The 19848-nt window shown below is 45.5% G+C and overlaps 1 protein-coding gene across 4 annotated transcripts in view; it reads left to right on the top strand.

Moving 5' to 3' along the window:
• CACNA1A (calcium voltage-gated channel subunit alpha1 A) overlaps positions 1-19848 on the top strand; it is a 599049-nt gene that overhangs the window by 468787 nt on the left and 110414 nt on the right. The gene's annotated exons all lie outside the window — the stretch shown is intronic.

Here is a 19848-nt window from a genome sequence, read left to right as displayed (position 1 = left end):
GAGGCAACTTTCATTGGTCTATCCTGCATTTTGTTTCCTCCTTCTGCTACCACTTGTGGTGGCCAGTTATGGTGACCAAGGCACTTTTCAAAAAGTATATGAACTACAGGACCAAAATGACTCACAGTGACAAGGAAGGAAGGAAGGAAGGAAGGAAGGAAGGAAGGAAGGAAGGAAGGAAGGAAGGAAGGAAGGAAGGAAGGAAGGAAGGAAGGAAGGAAGGAAGGAAGGAAGGAAGGAAGGAAGGAGAAGATAAGAAGATATTGGATTTATATCCCACCCTCCACTCCGAAGAGTCTCAGAGCGGCTCACAATCTCCTTTACCTTCCTCCCCCACAACAGACACCCTGTGAGGTAGATGAAGATATTGGATTTATATCCCGCCCTCCACTCCGAAGTGTCTCAGAGCAGCTCACAATTTCCTTTACCTTCCTCCCCCACAACAGACACCCTGTGAGGTAGATGAAGATATTGGATTTATATCCCGCCCTCCACTCCAAAGAGTCTCAGAGCGGCCTATAATCTTCTTTCCCTTCCTCCCCCACAACAGACACCCTGTGAGGTGGGTGGGGCTGGAGAGGGCTCTCACAGCAGCTGCCCTTTCAAGGACAACCTCTGCCAGAGCTCTGGCTGACCCAAGGCCATGCTAGCAGGTGCAAGTGGAGGAGTGGGGAATCAAACCCGGTTCTCCCAGATAAGAGTCCGCACACTTAACCACTACACCAAACTGGAAGGAAGGAAGGAACTGGACCCAGGATCTGTTTGTGGGATCACTTCAAGGCTACTCCTCTCTGTACTGAAGCCCATTCCACCTTCTTATCACTCATGTCTCCCTGTCATAAGCCTGACAAGGACATGGCTGTGGCATCACATTATAGCTCTGAGAGTACATCCAAACAATCTCTGGATGACAGTGGAAAATTTGACTCCAATGTCCCCCAATGAGGACCTTCGCCTCTGGCAAGCAGATGCTGAGGATGGCTGAGGCTTTTGACATGGACATGGTCACTTCAGATAACAGACCAAAAGGCAGAATCCTGAGTCTTCTTTACCTCAACTCCATGTGTAGTGGCTTTCCCAACTGGCAAACCTGACAGTCCTGATTTGGCAGAAACCAGCTGCCACTCTGGCTACTTCTCATATGACGGAAAATTTATATAAGGTCAAGCAAGATTTCTGCAAGTTTCTGAGTTCCCATCCACCTCTCTCCTCTTTACTTACTGAGGACATGCAAGATGTGCCAGAGGCTCAGCCAACACTCGTCTTCTACAGACAGAGGAAATCGATGTTTGGATTCCTTAAATTTTATTTGTCTGCAGCACTTAACTTTCAAGTTGTGAATTATCAAGTAATTATGGGCAAATTTCTGCTCTTTCTTTTGGAAAGCCTATTGCAGGTTTTGGATAAGGTGCCTGACAAACCTCGATTGCTGGCAAGCTGATCCAGTCAGAAGTGATCAGACTTTCCAAATAGGAGATCAGCGCAAGTTGACATACTGCAGAAGTTCCGGCCAAATCCATGGCCTCTGTAGTGGTCCTAAGGAGATAATCCTGGCTGTGTATGGCCACCCTCCTGCTGGAAACATGCTGTAGGGTGAAAGACCTTTCCTTTGAAGAGTTAACCCTAGTTAATTAATAGGAAGCAGAGAGTGAGTATAAATGGGCAGTCGTCACAGTGGAGGACGGTAAGCAGTGGGGTGCCGCAGGGCTCGGTACTGGGTCCCATGCTCTTTAACTTGTTCATAAATGATTTGGAGTTGGGAGTGAGCAGTGAAGTGGCCAAGTTTGCGGATGACACTAAATTGTTCAGGGTGGTAAGAACCAGAGAGGATTGTGAGGAACTCCAAAGGGATCTGTTGAGGCTGGGTGAGTGGGCGTCAACGTGGCAGATGAGGTTCAATGTGGCCAAGTGCAAAGTAATGCACATTGGGGCCAAGAATTGCAGCTACAAATACAAGTTGATGGGGTGTGAACTGGCAGAGACTGACCAAGAGACTGACCAATCTTGGGGTCATGGTAGATAACTCACTGAAAATGTCAAGACATTGTGCGATTGCAATAAAAAAGGCCAACACCATGCTGGGAATTATTAGGAAGGGAATTGAAAACAAATCAGCCAGTATCATAATACCCCTGTATAAATCGATGGTGCGGTCTCATTTGGAGTACTGTGTGCAATTCTGGTCACCACACCTCAAAAAGGATATTATAGCACTGGAAAAAGTGCAGAAAAGGGCAACTAGAATGATTAAAGGTTTGGAACACTTTCTCTATGAAGAAAGGTTAAAATGCTTGGGGCTCTTTAGCTTGGAGAAACGTTGACTGCAGGGTGACATGATAGAGGTTTACAAGATTATGCATGGGATGGAGAAGGTAGAGAAAGAAGTACTTTTCTCCCTTTCTCACAATACAAGAACTCGTGGGCATTCGATGAAATTGCTGAGCATTCGGGTTAGAATGGATAAAAGGAAGTACTTCTTCACCCAAAGGGTGATTAACATGTGGAATTCATTGGCCTGATCCAACATGGCTTCTCTTATGTTCTTCTTATGTTCTTATATACTTTGAAGGGTCAATTCTTTGAAGGATCAACCCTTTCAAACATAATAAGAAGGTCTTTATACTAAATCATATGGGGGAGTGAGACAAAAATTCAAAGCCTAGTATGATGCCAATAACAGGAGATAAGAATGCTAAAGTTTTGCAGGAAGTAGCAGGAATGATAGGTAAGATTAACTCACAGTTATGTAAGGAAACAAAAACCTCAGGGTGCATAAAAGATGGTTTCCTATGTCTCTACACTAATGCACAGAGTATGGGAAACAAGTAGGAGAAGTTGGATGTCCTAATAATAGGAAGGGGACTATGACCTAATAGGCATTATCAAGTCTGCAGATTCAATAACGAGTCGATGTAGATACAAAGAAGCTAGTTTATTGATACTGGATGCTTGTGGCCTGAGCCAGGGTTTGAAGAGACTAAAATCATACAGTAAATACATTGCATATAAAGATCACTTCAAAAGCGTTCCTACGGGCAGGGAAATTGCGCAGGGGACATTCACACATAGATGTTACTAGTACATTCTCATGTTGATTAGGCGTAGTGGCCTTGACGTTTCACTAGGCTCCTACGACTCCCACAGGCCTGGGCTGAGAAGGTTCAGATAAGACTTTTCACACATCACCATTTCAAAGCAGGGAGAGCTTCTAAAGAAAGGGAGGGGGGAGTAGAAGAGAGGCACTAGCAGCATTTGGTTCTACCCAACATGCTCTCTGGTTGAGCCAGAGTTTTATTCAGACTTGACATACTGTCCCCTCTAAGCTGCTTCTACTGCCCTGTTGGAGCATTTCTGATGAAACCTTTTAATTAGGTCTGGGGCCGATATATCTTTCTCTTCTACCCATTCATTCTCACTGGAGGGAAAGTGTTTCCATTTTATTAGGTAGTGTAGAACCCCTCTTTTGACTTTAGAGTCCAGGATTTCTTGGACTTCATGATGGTTCTGATTCCCCACCAGGATAGGTTGTGGGGCAGGTTCTCGAGGGTGCCAAACCGAAGCCCCGGGGTCCCGACGGAGTAAGCTGCAATGAAATACAGGATGCACTTTACTAAACATTTTTGGCAGCTCTAACTCTACTGTCACCTGATTGATTACTCTCGAGATTCTCAAGGGTCCCAAGAATTCGTATGCCAGTTTTTTAGAGGGCTGACTGAGAGGCAAGTTCTTAGTAGACACGAACACTGAGTCCCCAACCTTGAAATCCCATGCGGGGACATGTGATTTGTCATATTGCTTTTTATAGGCTTCTTTGGCCACCTCTAAGTTTTCCTGGATTGTTTTCCAGCTCCCGCTCGGCCCTTGCCACCATTGCTCGAAGGGTGTCGATTCAGGGGAAGAGGTCCCCCCTGGCAGTAGTGGCATCGGCTTTCCTTCATATCCATGGACAGTTGAAAAGGGGGAAGCCTTGGTGAAACTATGCATGGTGTTGTTATACCCATACTCAGCGAAAGGAAGCAGGTCCACCCAGTCTGACTGTCTGTGGTTAATGAAACAACGCAAATATTGTTCTAGAAGCCCGTTCACGTGTTCCGTCTGTCTGTCCATCTGCGGGTGGTAGGCGGAACTCAACCCCTGTTCTATTCCGGCCAGTTTACAAAACTCCCGCCAGAAGTTGGCAACAAACTGCGGCCCGCGGTCGCTAATGACCTTATCAGGGAATGAGTGAAGCCGGACCATGTGGTTGAAGAACAGGAGGACCAGTCTCTTTGCTGTAGGCAATTGGGCACATGGGATAAAATGGGCTTGTTTGGAAAACGTGTCTACTACCACTAAGATCACCGTTTTCCCATGGGAGGATGGCAACTCTATGATAAAGTCCATTGACACCACTGACCAGGGGTGCTTGGCCGCTTCCAGGGCTTTGAGTAGCCCTGGGGCCTTACCGCCCCTTTTCTTGGCCATGATGCAGATGGGGCATGAGGCCACGAATTCCGACATGTCCTTTTTGAGGGACGGCCACCAAAATTGTCTACTAATCAAATGGAGCGTCTTGACGTAGCCAAAGTGCCCGGCCAGTTTATTTGAGTGGCAGAATTGCAGCACTTCCGCCCTTAGGTTCTTGGGGACATAGAGTTTTTCCCCCTTATACCACAGTCCTTCCCCTCTCTTTTGCACGTCCCCTGGACGGGCATCCCCCTCCCTCTCGGTCTCCATGGCTAGTTTCTCGGCTCCCAGTTTCCCCAATTCCCTCTTCTTCTGCGACCGCGTAGTTACTGCAGCGGCTACCTGCGAGGGGGGAACTAAAGAGTCGACAACTTCCTCCTTCTGGCTCTCATGTTGCAGCAGGCAGGACAGCGCATCCGCCAGGAAGTTTTTCGCCCCCGGGATGTGCTTTAGCGTGAAGTCGAATTTGGAGAAGAATCCTGCCCACTGGATTTGCTTTTCGCTCAGTTTCCTCTTGCCTGTAAAGGCTTCGAGGTTTTTGTGGTCGGTCCAGATCTCAAACAGCATTTTGGCTCCTTCCAGCCAGGACCGCCATGTTTTCAGAGCGAACATCACTGCAAAAGCCTCCTTGTCCCACACTGACCAGTTCCTCTGTTCGCTTGAGAACTTTCTAGAGATATAGGCGCAAGGTCTTAGCTGCCCCTCCCCATCTTTCTGCATCGGTATGGCTCCGACAGCCACATCGGAAGCATCACATTGCACAATGAAGGGTCGTTGTTCATAGGGATGGCTCAGGACCGGCTCACTAGTGAACAAGCATTTCAGTTTATCGAAGGCCGTTTGGCACTTTGGGCTCCAATTAAGTCAGGCCCCCAGTCGCTTCGCCTCTGGCCCCTTTCCCTTGGTTTTCAGTAACTCTGTCAGAGGGAGGGTGATCTGGGCAAACCCTTCTATGAAGGTCCTATAGAAATTTGCGAACTCAAGAAAAGATTGGAGCTGTCTACGTGTTCTCGGGGGGGCCCATTCCAGTACTGCCTGCACTTTCGCCGAGTTGATGCCAACCCCTTCCCCAACACCCGGAAGCCCAAATAATCCAGTTCAGTCTTATGGAATTCACATTTAGACAACTTGGCATACAATTGATGCTTCAACAGAGTGCTTAGCACCTCTCTCACTAACTTCATGTGAGACTATTCGTCCTGGGAATAAATAATGATGTCATCCAGGTACACCACCACCCCCTTGAATAAAAACTTTCTTAGTACATCATTTATAAGGTTATTAGGGTTTGTAGAATCTTTCGGGCTCAAGTGCCATGTTCTACTGGAGAAAGTTTTCCTTCCAGATGTTTCGTTCTCAGATGCGGAGAACATCCTCAGTGGCGTTGCAGCCGGAGCAGGCGCTCTGACCTTCTTGGCTGCTGTGCATTGAGTGTTATAAAGTTCATAAACACTCCCGGGGCCCCCTGTAGTCCGAAAGGCATGACTAGATACTCAAATTGTCCCATGGGCGTGTTAAAAGCAGTCTTCCACTTGTCCCCCTCTTTAATGCGCACTCGGAAGCACGCATCTCTCAAGTCCAGCTTGGTGAAGATTTTGCCCTCAGATACCGTGCTTAACAAGTCCCGGATGAGAGGGATGGGGTAGGCGTTGGTCGTGGAAATCGCGTTAATCCCTTGAAAGTCTGTGCAAAGCCTAAGCGAGCCATCCTTCTTCTTCCTAAACAGTACCGGGGCCGCGTGGGGTGCAGTTGCCGGTCTGATGAATCCTCTCTCCAGATTCTGGTCTAAGAATTTGCGGAGCTCCTTCTTCTCTGCCCAGCCCATGGGGTACAATTTGGCTCTGGGCAGAGTTTCCCCCGGGATTAGTTCTATGGCACAGTCTGTGTTCCTGTGGGGGGGGTAGTTGGTTCGCCCCTTGCTCACTAAATACCCCCATCAGGTCCCAGTAGACCTTCGGGACGGTGTGGGTCTCTTCCACCAACATACAAGCCCTCTCCTTGGCCACCGGAGCCCGCGGGCCACAGGCCGAATCCCAGAGGTGCGTTCTGCAAAGGGGGTCTATGAACCTAATTATCTGTGCCCCCCACCTTATGCGGGGTTCATGCTTCTCTAGCCAGCCCACCCCCAAGACTACCAGGTAGGAGCAGGAGGGGGCGATGACGAAAGACTCCTGGTCCCAGTGTTCCTCGATCCCCATTGGCAGGGCCTCAGTCTCTAGTCTGCACGGTTCCCCTTGCATCACCGACCCGTCCATTTGCTCAAACTGCATGGGGCAGGGTAGCGGAGAGCTCTCTAGTCCCAGAGCATCTACTAGGTTGGGGGTGATCAGTTCCCGATTACACCCTGAGTCTATTAGGGCCCGTACCTGCATGAACCTTTTCAGTTTAGGGTTCAGCAGCTTTACTACTACAAAATACAATCGTCCCATCACGTTCACCCTCAGCGGTGCCAGCTCCTCCTCGACCTGCTGGTTGGCACCCTTTAGAGCAGGTCATTCCCGTTTCTCGCCGGCTCGGAAGCCCAGGCCAGGTCGCTCAGCTCCGCTGACAGCAGCACGTCCTCTTCTGGCTCCTCCACCACCGCGAGGTTGCTCTTCGCCGCTTCCTTAGGGCGGCTGGTCGGTTTCTTGGGGGTTGGGGTGCTGGTTTTCTGCCCCTCTTGTAGGGCCTTGGGGGGGGGTGGACAGTTGAAAGCCAGGTGATTAGTGTCGCTGCTGCGGAAGCACTTGCGGGGCCCCGCAGGCGCTCCCCCCCACACACAGCTTTTTTCGGTTTGGCCTTAAGTGGGGTTGGTTTCTGCGGCCCCTTCCCAGATTGGTGTTGCCGCTGCAGCGCCACCCACTTCATGTTGGTCTCGACTTCTCCTGCCAGTTGTATCCACTTTACCAGAGTGGTAGGTCTAGCCTGAGTGAGGGCCCGATCCAGGATGCCGGCATTCAGCCCTCTGGTGAAGTGTTCGATCTTCATCAGCTCACTCCACCCCCTTACTTTGGCCACATTAGTTCAGAACTCCGCGGCGTACTCGCGGATGGTCCTGGAGCCCTGTTGCATGTCCTTCAAGGTGGCCAGAGCTCATGTCTCCTGGAGTGGGTCCTTGTACTGGGCCAACAGAACCTGAAGGAAAGTTTGCACATAGTCCAGTTCCGGGCTCATGGCTTCGTAGAGGCTCACGTACCCTCTCTTGGCGGCCCCCTTCAGCTTCGACCCCAGGTAGTCCACTCGGCTGCATTCGTTGGGGAAGGTGTTCCCCCAGTAGTACATGTAGCTGTTAGCCTGGATGGCAAAGTATTCCACCTTGTCTGGGTCTCCGTCGAAGGTGGCATCCAGCTCCCTGCCTCGCCCCCCCCCCCGTCTCTCGGGCCCGCCGGCGCTGTGGGTCTTGGCGCTTGCCCTACTGCCGGCAGTGCCGGGGCCTGTATAGGGGCCAGGGGGGCAAGCCGGTGGAGGCTGAGAGGGTCTCCGTAGCCCTGGTAGTCCTAAGGCACGGGAGATCTGGGCGGTCATAGCCTGCATCTCGTCTTTCAGGCCCTTGATCGCTCCATCCACTTCCTTTTGGACCATAGCTCAAAACATGCGGGCATCATCCTCGGGCATGTCCTTTGGCAGTGGTTCTTCTCCCCCTTTCTCCTCGCCCTCGGGGTTTTCCTCCTGCTCTTGGACATCGAGGGCAGCTTCTGCTTCGCCCGACTCCAAGGAACCCAGGTTGGCGGATTCCGCTTCAGTTAACCGTACTCGCCTCATGTGGCGGGTCAGGATCGCGTCCCTCCGGGCAGAGGCCTCGTCCATGGTGGTGGTTGAGGTCCTTGGCCGGTACTGCTGAGGCATGATCACCAGTTGGAAGTGTGGAGGGAAAACCGCGGCTCGCCTGGCATTTAGTACGTGCCAAGGTGCCGCCGGCTCTTCCTCCAAGTAGAGGAGTTCTCCGTCTCCTGGAATCTTTTCGGCCATGAGGTTACAAAGTTGCCAGGGTGGATGAATTCCAAGGTAGTCTCTTCAAAATGTCAAGTCTGCAGATTCAATAACAAGTCGATGTAGATACAAAGAAGCTAGTTTATTGATACTGGATGCTTGTGGCCTGAGCCAGGGTTTGAAGAGACTAAAATCATACAGTAAATACATTGCATATAAAGATCACTTCAAAAGCGTTCCTACGGGCAGGGAAATTGCGCAGGGGACATTCACACATAGATGTTACTAGTACATTCTCATGTTGATTAGGCATAGTGGCCTTGATGTTTCACTAGACTCCTACGACTCCCACAGGCCTGGGCTGAGAAGGTTCAGATAAGACTTTTCACACATCACCATTTCAAAGCAGGGAGAGCTTCTAAAGAAAGGGAGGGGGGAGTAGAAGAGAGGCACTAGCAGCATTTGGTTCTACCCAACATGCTCTCTGGTTGAGCCAGAGTTTTATTCAGACTTGACAGGCATTACTGAAACTTGGTGGGATGACACAACTGGAATATTAGGATTGAGGGATACAATTTATTTAAAAGAAGCAGACAAATAAGGAAGGGCAGAGGAGTCACGTTATATATAAAGAAGGTATATACATGAGGAAATACGTGAACTTGAGCATGGAAGTTCAGTTGAGAGTTGCTTGGTAAAAATAAAGGGATTAAGAAATAACAGTGATATTATGGTAGGGGTCTGCTGTAGACCACCAAGCTGAACAAAGGACTTGGATAAGACACTCCTAGAACAGATTACATAGAGATGGAACATGGTGATCATGGGAGATTTCAATTACCTGGATATCTGTTGGAAGTCCAACTCTACTAAAAATGAAAGGTCAAATAAATTCCTGAGTTGTCTTGCTGACAACTTCCTTTTCTAGAAAGTGGAGAAGGAAACAAGGGGATCTGCTATTTTAGACTTGATTCTCACCAACAAAGAATTGGTTGATGAGGTGGAAATAGTGGGCACCCTGGGCAGTAGTGACCATGTGATTTTGGAATTTACAGTCTTAAAGAAGGGGAAAGCTGTATGTATTCAGATGTATAGGTTGGACTTCAGAAAGAGAAACTTCGACAAACTTAGAACTATGCTGGGTAAAATCAAGCATAGCCAGCTTTAAGAGGGGATTGGATATACACACACACACACACACACACACACATATATTGGCCACTGTGTGACACAGAGTGTTGGGCTGGATGGGCCATTGGCCCGATCCAACATTGCTGTTCTTATGTTCTTAATCCCATGGTCACAAAAACTTGAGAAGGGGGTTCAAGAGGGGTGGGAGTTTCTTAAAAGTGAAATATTGAAAGCACAATCACAGATGATTCCTATGAGAAGAAAAAATGGAAAAAGCCGAAGTGGCTCCATAAACAGCTCTCTAAAGACCTGAGAAATAAAAAAGACTCATTTAGGAAATGGAAGAATAGCCTTATAACCAAGGATGAATATAAACAAATCACCAGTGCTTGTAAAGAAAGCGTTAGGAAAGCTAAAGCTCAGTATGAGCTTAGCCTAGCCAAAGATGCTAAAACAACAAAAAAGGAGTTCTTTTTTTATATTCAGACCAAGGAAAAAGACCAAGGACAGGATAGGCCCATTGTGAGGGCAGGAAAGTGAAATTTTAACAGGTGATGAAGAGAGGGCAGAATTGCTCAATTCCTACTTTTCTAGAGTCTTCTCTTCTGAGGGAAACAGTGCTCAACATGGCAAAAACAGAACATATAATGAGGATATGGAGTTCCAACCTAGGATCAGCATAGAGGTAGTACATAAACACCTAGTTTCTTTAATTGAAACCAAATTAAACCAAGTTCTCAGGGCCAGATGAACAGCATCCAAGAATACTAAAAGAGCTTGCAGATGTAATTTCTGAGCCTCTGCCTATTATTTTTGAGAATTCTTGGAGAACAGGTGAGGTGCCAGAAGATTGAAGGCAGGCAAATGTTGTCCCCATGTTCAAGAAGGGGGAAAGGGAGGATCTGGGTAACTACTGACCCATCAACTTGATGTCTATACATGGAAAAGTTTTAGAACAAATCATTAAACAGTCAGTCCTAGAACATTTAGAAAGGATGGCTGTGATTACTAAGAGCCAGCATAGGTTTCTCAAGAACAAGTCATGTCAGACTAACCTGATCTCTCTTTTTTTTGAGAAAGTGGCTACCTTGCTAGATCAGAGAGATGCTGTAGACATAGTTTATCTTGATTTCAGTAAGGATTTTGATAAGGTTACACACACTATCCTTATTGACAAGTTGGTAAAATGTGGTTTGGATCCTGTTACCGTTAGGTGGATCTGTAACTGGTTGACAGAGCACACCCAAAGTGTGCTTGTGAATGGTTCCTCATTCTCTTGGAGAGGAGTGACAAGTGGAGTGCCTCAAGGATCTGTCCTGGGAACTGTTTTGTTCAACATCTTTATAAATGATTTGAATGAAGGAATAGAGGGAATGCTTATTAAATTTGCAGATGATACTAAATTGGGAAGGATTGCAAATACAGTAGAAGACAGAAACAGGATCCAGGATGATCTTGACAGGCTGGAAAATTAGGCTGAAACCAATAAAATGAATTTTAACAGGGATAAATGTAAAGTTCTGCATTAGGTAGGAAAAATCTCATGCATGGTTATAGGATAGGGAGACTTGTCTGGGCAGTAGTATGTGTGAAAAGGATCTAGGGGTCTTAGTGGACCATAGGCTGAACACGAGTCAACAGTGTGATGCGGTGGCTAAAAAGGCAAATGCAATATGGCTTGGGACCTGTCTACCTGAAGGACCGTCTCTCCCCACACGTTCCCCAGAGAGTACTGAGGTCGGGAACACAAAATCTCCTTACTATCCCTGGGCCAAAAGAAGCCCGCTTGAAAGCCACCAGAGAAAGGGCCTTCTCTGTTATGGCCCCTACATGGTGGAATCAGCTGCCGGAGGAGGTGAGGGCCCTGCGGGACCTTGTTCAGTTCCACAGGGCCTGCAAGACGACCCTCTTCCGGCTAGCTTATACCTAGCTTGAGAATTTAATGCAACTGGCCAGTTTTCCTCTTTTATATTTAGAATATTTATTAATTTTTAAGGTTTTATCTGTTTAAAATGTTTAATTCTTTTATATTTAAATATTGTTTAATTTTTATGCTGGATTTACTGTTGGAAGCCGCCCTGAGCCACTTGTGGGAAGGGCGGGATATAAATTCTAAATAAATAAATAAATATTGGGCTGTATTAACAGAAGTATAGTGTCCAGATCACGTGAAGTGATGGTATGACTTTGCTCTGGTAAGTATTGTGTTTTTGGGCACCACCTTTTGGGCACCACATTTTTAGAAGGATATATACAAGCTGGAACGGGTCCAGAGAAGGGCAACAAAGATGGTGAGGAGTCTGGAGACCAAGTCCTATGAAGAAAGATTGAAGGAGCTGGGCATGTTTAGCCTAGAGAGGAGGCGGCTGAGAGATATGATCACCATCTTCAAGTACTTGAAGGGCTGTCATATAGAGGATGGTACAGCATTGCTTTCTATGGCCCCAGAAGGTAGGACCAGAACTTCCTGACAGAGCAGTTCCTCAGTGGAACAGGCTTCCTTGGGAGGTGGTGAGATTTCCTTCTTTGGAGGTTTTTAAACAGAGGTTGGATGACCATCTGATGCAGTGTGGATCCTGTGAATTTAGGGGGGTGGTATTTTTGAATTTCCTGCATTGTGCAGGGGGTTGGACTAGATGACCCTGGAGGTCCCTTCCAACTCTCTGATTCTATGATTCTAATAGCAGGTGAATGACAATAGCAGACTTGATTGGATTAAGAGTGATATGCAGACAGGTAGTGAGTGTGGAGATTCCAGCACTGGTGATGAGACAGGAAACCTAGGTCTCAATTCCATCCAGGAGGATTCAGTCCAGGAGGATGCAAAAAAAAAAAATAAATGGACATAAGCCTGACATTAGAAATCACAACATTCAGTTGCTGACCTAAGAACAGCAGTGCTCTTACAAAGGAATTTCAAAGGGTGATTAGAAAGAGAGGCTACTGAATTGCAACTGATAATGAAGCTCAAGACAATGCATCCTCCAGAACTGAATTGTCTCATTACCAATGTGTGATATTATCATTTGGCATCTGAAATCACTCCATTCTCCAAGATATACGTAAGTGTTCCAATCCAAGTGTCCTAATTCCTAATTGAGATCTTTTTGGAAGAAAATAAATCTAGATAGGAACAGAGAAATCCTGTTACTTTATTTTTTAAAAAAAAAAACTTTCAGAATAAGCCAAAATAGTTTCCTCAGTGTACATTGTGCTCGTCAGAATAATCTTTCCACCCACCCACCCACCTTCCCTCCCTGCCTAGAAGAAGAAGGGTGTTTTGACATCAAAGCTTATACCCGGAATAAAACATTACAGATGCCATGATGGGACCAACATTGTTTTCTGTTTCTCTCTTTTCTCTCCCTCCCTTCCTCCCCAAAAGAGGAGAAGCAGCCCCAGAGAAGGAAGCAGAAGCTCTGTGTGTGTGCACACATGTGTGCAAGAGAGACAGACACACAAAGCAGGAAGAAGCCACAGAGCTCTGTGTGTGAGAGAGAGGGGGAGGGAGGGAGGCAAGAGGCAGGAAGTGATCAACCACTGAGGGAGCTGGGAAGAAGCAAGCTACAGTGTGTCGCAGCAGCAGCCCTAGAAAGGAAGCATGAGGACAAAATTGCTTGGGGTTTTGAGCCCTGCATGGGTTGAAAATGGTCTATGGGCTGCATATTTGAAACCCCCAATCTAGCCAAATATGCAGTCTTGTTATATCTACCGTGAAAACACTGATGGCATTACATTGAATCTAGCGAGAGAAAGGGCTATGTGTTGTTGTGGAACTTGTAAAGCAGATAGATATGGGGCCATTCAACCTACAAAGAGGGGGATCTCAAAACCCAAAAGAGAACAGGATTTATTAGCTGAACTAAATAGCCTTTGAGATTTGATATCAAGAATTCTATGCTTAATCAGCTGAAAAGCACCCATAAATGGGAGCATAAGCAGCAAATCCAATGATATACCCATGACATTTAGACATATTTGACTCTGAAAGCATTTGCTGTGTAAGGCTCCCTGGAGCTGCATAATAATGTAAACACAGCCAATATTTTACTATTATGAGCCATGCTCCAGTTTCCACAAAATTTAGTCCAGTTTCTAAACATAGGGCTGTGTAGGGTACACAGAGCTGCATTTCCAGAATTTTCTGCAAAAATTTGGATTCAACACATTTGATGGCGCAATCAAGTGCACTTACCATATTAGGATGTCATATAAGAGCTGGGGAATTCCTCTGGCATTAAAGACTTTTAAGACAGCTGGAATGAATTGATTGCTTCTGTTATAAAAGAACTGAGAGATGGCTGAGGCAGTTATGTTGGCCATATTTATTGCTGACTTGCGTTGTGTTGACCAGGATGCATTATACTGAAAGTGCAGACCTAAATATCTAAAATGTTCAACCTGTTCAATTACTTTTCCTCTGATTATCCAATTGGATGGTTTCCAAGTTTTGGAGAAAACAAATATTTTTTTTATTTTTTTGTGGTTCAAGAGTAGTTTATTAGTCAAAAAGAACAACACGCATCTATTCAACAAGCATTTTAAGTTGGCTTCAGAGCAGGACAGTGATACCGTGTCACCAGTATATAATAGCAGAGGAATGTGGATAATGGCAGTCAATTGCTTCTAAATCGGGGGCAAGATCACTAAGAAACAGGCTAGATAAAAAGGGTGATAATATGCAGCTTTTTAAAAATTCCTTTATTGAAAGGGATTTTCAGGGTAAATTTCCTGTCAATGAGCACTTAATTTGACAAGTAGTTGAAGTATATAACTTTTTAATAAGTTTAAGAAATGTCTTATCTATGTTTAATTGCTGTAGATTGACCCAAAGAAGTTCCCTGTCAAATGAATCAAATGCCCCTTTAAGATCTAGAAAAGCAACATATAATTTTGGTATACTTTTTTATCAGATGGACTGGTACAGTGATCTAAAATAGTTTTCCCATTACAGAATCCCAGCTGTTCCAAACCTAAAACTCTCTGCTGTATAAGAACATAAGAGAAGCCATGTTGGATCAGGCCAATGGCCCATCCAGTCCAACACTGTATCACACACTGTATACACACACACACACACACACACACTGTGGCTAATAGCCACTAATGGACCTCTGCTCCATATTTTTATCTAACCCCCTCTTGAAGCTGGCTATGCTTGTAGCCGCCACTACCTCCTGTGGCAGTGAATTCCACATGTTAATCACCCTTTAGGTGAAGAAGTACCTCCTTTTATCCGTTTTAACCCGACTGCTCAGCAATTTCATTGAATGCCCATGAGTTCTTGTATTGTGAGAAAGGGAGAAAAGTACTTCTTTCTCTACCTTCTCCATCCCATTCATAATCTTGTAAACCTCTATCATGTCACCCCGCAGTTGACGTTTCTCCAAGCTAAAGAGCCCCAATCGTTTTAACCTTTCTTCATAGAGAAAGTGTTCCAAACCTGTAATCATTCTAGTTGCCCTTTTCTGCACTTTTTCCAGTGCTATAATATCCTTTTTGAGGTGTGGTGACCAAAATTGCACACAGTATTCCAAATGAGATCGCACCATCGATTTATACAGGGGCATTATGATATTGGCTGATTTGTTTTCAGTTCCCTTCCTAATAATTCCCAGCATGGCGTTGGCCTTTTTTTATTGCAATCGCACACTGTCTTGACATTTTCGGTGAGTTATCTACCACGACCCCAAGATTGGTCAGTCTCTTGGTCAGTCTCTGCCAGTTCACACCCCATCAACTTGTATTTGTAGCTGGGATTCTTGGCCCCAATGTGCATTACTTTGCACTTGGCCACATTGAACCTCATCTACCACGTTGATGCCCACTCACCCAGCCTCAACAGATCCCTTTGGAGTGCCACACAATCCTCTCTGGTTCTTACCACCCTGAACAATCTAATGTTGAAAACAAAGTACAGGGTCTAAAAGTGCAGAATATACAAAATAACTCCAAATCAAAAATAAATCAGTTTTCTGTAATATGAATTCTGAGGTACAATATCATGTTCCATTAAATATGATATTAAAGGAAACCAAACAGAAACACATCCTTCATACTGCTCTAAATTAAATTCAAATTCAAATTAGTTGCAAGCTACCTTATTGATTACAAACAGTTCCCATAATTTCTGAAACCAATATTCTAATGATTGCAGAGAGGAGTTTATCCAGTTAGCCACTATTGTAAGTCTAGCAGTTGCAATAAGAATGTTGATTAAATCTTCACACCCCTTCCAACCCTCCCAGCAATTAACACAGAACAATGGTCACATTCAACAGCCAGTTTCCTTATCACTACCCTTCCAGGAAGCCCCACCAAAAAATGGGCACATCCACAAACCAATTGCCCTTTCATCACACCCCCTCCCGCCTAAAAATAGCAGCTCTCCAGCAGCCCTGGCCCCACTCAATGCACAGCAGCCAAGAAGGTCAGAGCGCCTGCTCCAGCTGCAACGCCACTGAGGATGTTCTCCGCAGCTGAGAAGGAAACGTCTGGAAGGAAAACTTTCTCCAGTAGAACACGGCACTTGAGCCCGAAAGATTCTACAAACCCTACTGGTATGATTTTTGGAACAAGTGGGAGCTGTGCAAAAGAGACGGTCTGCACTTGTCCCAAGAAGGAGCCAGGCTGCTGGCACTTAAAATCAAAAAAGTGGCAGAGCAGTTTTGAAATTGAATCTTGGGGGAAAGCCAGCAAGAGATGAAATGTCTCTGGCTTGGGATGACTCATCTCAAGGAGATGATGGGTTAGCTGTTACTTTTCTACCAGGCAATGGATTAGAGTTGTCCACTGAGATGGTAACAAACAATATGAACTGCCTGGCAAAGTCTTGAGGCTGCAGGAGGAAGGTTGCCTGGGAAATTATAGATGTTTATATACAAATGCTAAAAGTGTCCGAGGTAGAATCAGGGAGTTGGAATGTTTAGTGTTGTGGGAAAATATAGACATTGTGGGTATTTCAAAAACTTGGTGGAATGAGGAGAATCAGTGGGACACGGTGATTCCTATATATAAATTATATCGGAAGGATAGAGAGGGAAGAGTTGGAGGTGGGGTGGCTTGTATGTCAGAGAGGGTATACAGTTCAGTAAGAATGAAAAGGTAAGAGAATTAGATTCACTTCTAGAAATGCTTTGGGTTGAAAAAGTGGGTCCAAAAGGAAACTTAACTCTGGGAGTTTATCACCCACCAGATCAAAAGATAGAGGATGATTATAAAATGATGAAAGAATTAAAGATAGCAGCTAGATGTAAAAGCTGTGTCATAATAGGTGATTTTAACTACCCACACATTGATTGGGCCAATATGTGTTCTGGTCGGGAGAAAGTGATTGAGTTTCCAGACACTCTCAATGACTGTGCTATGGAGCTGATGGTCACAGGACCTACCAGGGGGGAGGCAATCCTGGACTTGGTCCTAAGTAATACCCAAGACCTGGTCAGAGATGTAAATGTGATTGCACTGCTTGGAAGCAGTAACCATAATGTTATTGGTTTCACCATTTGTATAAATAGGGGGAAAGGAAAGGTCCCCTGTGCAAGCACCAGTCGTTTCTGACTCTGGGGTGATGTTGCTTTCACAACGTTTTCATGGCAGACTTTTTACGTGGTAGTTTGCCATCGCCTTCCCCAGTCTTTTTACACTCCCCCCCCCCCCAGTAAGCTGGGTATTCATTTTACTGACCTCGGAAGGATGGAGGGCTGAGTCAACCTTGAGCAGGCTACCTGAATCAAACTTCCATCAGAATCGAACTCAGGTCATGAGCAGAGAGTTCAGACCACAGTACTGCTTCTTTACCACTCTGCGCCACGGGGCCGCTATAAATAGGGAGTTGTCCCAAAAGACCTACACAACCACTTTTAACTTTAAGAAGGGTAACTTCTCTGAGATGAGGAAGCATGAGAAGAGGAAACAGAAAGGAAAGGTAAATAGGGTCAAAACCCTTGGGAAAGCTTGGAGACTATTTAAAACTACAATTCTATAAGGTCAGATAAAATATATACCACAAATCAAGAAAGGCACAAATAGGTATAGAAAACAGCCCGCATGGTTAACAAACAAAGTAATGGAAGCTGTAAAAAGTAAGAAGGATTCCTTTAAGCAGTGGAAAGTTAGATCAAGTGAGGTTAATAAAAGAGAACACAGACTGTGGGAAATCAAATGCAAGTCTGTGATCAGACAGGCAAAAAGGGGCTATGGGGAGCATACTGCAAAAAACATAAAGACCAACAATAAAAATTTCTTCAAATACCTAGAAGCAGGAAACCAGCCAGGGAGGCAGTGGGGCCCTTGGATGACCAAGGGGTAAAAGGATTACTGAAGGATGATAGGGAAATGACTGAGAAGATGAATGTTTTTTTTCCTCCATCTTATCTGTGGAAGATGAGAAGTTTTTGCCCACTCCAGAAACTCTGATTTCGGGAGGGGTGTTGAAAGACCTGAGTCAGATTGAGGTGATGAGAGAGGAGGTCCTATGACTGATAGGCAATTTAAAAAATTATGTCACCAGGCCCGGATGGTATACATCCAAGAGTTCTAAAAGAACTCAAAAGTGAACTTGTGGAGAACTGGAAGGTAGCTAATGTCACCCCCATCTTTAAAAGGGGTTCCAGAGAAGAACTGGGAAATTACTGGCCAGTCAGTCTGACTTCAATACTGGGAAAGCTGGTGGAAACCGTTCTTAAAGAGAGAATTAGGCACATCGATGAACAAAAGTTATTGAGGAAGACTCAGCAGGGATTCTGTAAGAGAAGATCTTGGGTGATTCCACATTAGCCTTTGCTCCGGCTCCGACGATGTGTTTCCCCCGGGGCAGATGTTGGTTTCCGCACATTTTGACCCGGGGCGGCAGTTTGACCCGCCTCCGAAGCGGTGCTGCCCCGGATTAAGGAGATCAGCAAAATACCAGATCTTTTTTTTGCTGCGGTTCCGAGGCTCGGAATTTTATGTGCGGAACTTGAGCCAGTGCGCTGTCAAACTTCTTGCATCAGTAGAACACACCCACATAACTCCACGCCCATGATTCCACCCAGTTATTTCGTCATACTTCCGCAATTTAACTCCCTTTGAAAAATTATGCAACATTTTCCTAAAATGGATTAATTTTTTTTTAAAAAAGCAACTCGTTTCGCGTTACAACGCGAAAACAATATAACGATGTAACACTATTTTCTTTTTCGGAATGCATCACTTACTTGCACCCGCCCCCCTCCTTTACTATATTCCACATGAACTTGATAATGTGCCATTGCATTGTGATTACGTTCTTCCCCCCTCCGAAAAAAATCAATCCTGACTGCTATATTTTTTTCCAAAAAAGATCATTGCAACGCAACTAAATAAAAAGCGATGTTGCACAAACTACTTTAAACATGCGTGATTGCCACCTTTATCGATCCCCCCAACGCAACTAAATAAAAAGTGATGTTGCACGAACTACTTTAAACATGCGTGATTGCCACCTTTATCAATCCCCCCCCATGGCCTCAAACGGGAGCGGAAATTTGATTATGTTTACAGCTTTATATTTTTGATAGGTTGGGAAAACTTTCTCCCTTAACCCCTCTGCATAATTCTCCCCCCCCCCCCTTTCACGCATCTGTTTGTAATTTGTTATAGGTTTTAATGGAAAACTGTGTGCTTAACATTCAGCGTGTGTGGATAAAAACGGTGGATTGCCAACTCAGATTTCATGGTGCTTAACCTGCCAATGGCAGGGTGAAAGGAAAACATGTGACTTTGCCAGTATTATGCCTCTGGCATTACGTTGTAATGCAAACACACATGCGTGTAAAAAAAAAAAAGGGAAACATATGAGGGAGGGGGAACTCCGTGAGCAGCGGTAATGCGGAATCAGAAAACACAGAACAGATTGGGAATTGAATCTGGGGGAAATCCTCTAATGCGGAATTGGGAAATCTGGCCCCCATGGAACAACCCCGGAGCAAAAGGAGGGCAAACGCCAAATGCGGAATCAGCCCTTGTCTCACTAACCTGTTAGAGTTCTTTAAGGGGGTGAACAAGCATGTGGATAACTGGGACCCAATAGATGTTGTTTATCTTGACTTCCAAAAAGCTTTTGATAAAGTTCCTCATCAAAGGCTCCTAAGTAAGTTCAAGAGTCATGGGGCAAAAGGACAAGTCCTCTTATGAATCAAAAACTGGCTAATTAATAGGAAACAGAGAGTGAGTATAAATGGGCAATTTTCACAGTGGAGGGTGGTAAGCAGTGGGGTACCACCGGGCTCAGTACTGGGTCTGATGCTTTTTGACTTGTTCATTAATTATTTGGAGTTGGGAGTAAGCAATGAAGTGGCCAAGTTTGCAGATGACACTAAATTGTTCAGGGTGGTGAGAACC

This window comes from Heteronotia binoei, chromosome 5, assembly GCF_032191835.1.
Source record: "Heteronotia binoei isolate CCM8104 ecotype False Entrance Well chromosome 5, APGP_CSIRO_Hbin_v1, whole genome shotgun sequence".
Lineage (NCBI taxonomy): Eukaryota > Metazoa > Chordata > Lepidosauria > Squamata > Gekkonidae > Heteronotia > Heteronotia binoei.
This window is presented reverse-complemented; position numbering and strand designations above follow the sequence as displayed.